Here is a 954-nt window from a genome sequence, read left to right as displayed (position 1 = left end):
AAATGTTTGGGCTTGTTTCTGTATGATATAATTGTTCATATATCTATTAAAATACTGATATTCTGGTCTATAACACCTCCCTGAACTTCCCTCTGCCCTGTATCTTGATCACAAAACCTGTCGGCGAGTGAAAAATCGGGCTAATATTGTGCAGTATGAACTCGGCATAAGTGTGTCCCATCAGGTAATGAAAAGTTGTACACTCACTTGTGGTCTTCATCCTCACTTGAACACTTGGGCCAAATACAGGAAATACGTCATATAAGTAGTCAAGTGATCAAGTGCAAATACCTCAAGTGTGGGTATTTGGACAAGGCATTTCTCTGAGTCCGCACTTTCGTGACGTAATGCCGCTTTGACTGTTGGGTAGAAGTCTGCTGCAGAGCTCGCCCCAGTGCGGACTCGGCAGAAGTGCGGATCGAGGGTGCATAACGGCCGCAAAGGGGGCGCTCGCGAGCACTCAAGGGAAACTCAGGGTTTTCGGTTCCAGTAAAAGACAAAACTAAACCTCTCGGTAAGTTACCATAGTAACTTATTCTGTGAACCTAACCTGGTTGGGAGCAGGTTTTTTTCGGTAAACCCAGAGTTTCTTTCTGTCTCCTCCCCCTTTTTAAAGTGTAAGCGATGTTTAAATAGAAGTGCTGCTGCAGAGTTAGTGCATCAGAGAAAATGAAGAAGAAGAGCTGCTGTGCTGTAGCGTCAAATTTTCGGCATGTCTAGAACAATTCTTACAAGTATAACATGACGTAGCTGGGCGCCGCGGACAGACGCCGAACGGTGTGCCTTCACTCATAGAAAATAAAGTACTTGAATTTTAAAGACGTGGCGCGACGTGGCGCGACGTGACGCGACGCGACGCGACGCTGCGCTTCTCGTCTGGTGTGCGACCGCCTGAAACGCTGTTTTTTTTCACCTCCGTGCTCAAACGTCTTTGTTTTGGCTTCCGAATGCGGA

The sequence above is a fragment of the Sinocyclocheilus anshuiensis genome, unplaced genomic scaffold, assembly GCF_001515605.1.
Source record: "Sinocyclocheilus anshuiensis isolate Anshui unplaced genomic scaffold, SAMN03320099.WGS_v1.1 scaffold417, whole genome shotgun sequence".
In the NCBI taxonomy this organism is placed as follows: Eukaryota; Metazoa; Chordata; class Actinopteri; order Cypriniformes; family Cyprinidae; genus Sinocyclocheilus; species Sinocyclocheilus anshuiensis.
This window is presented reverse-complemented; position numbering follows the sequence as displayed.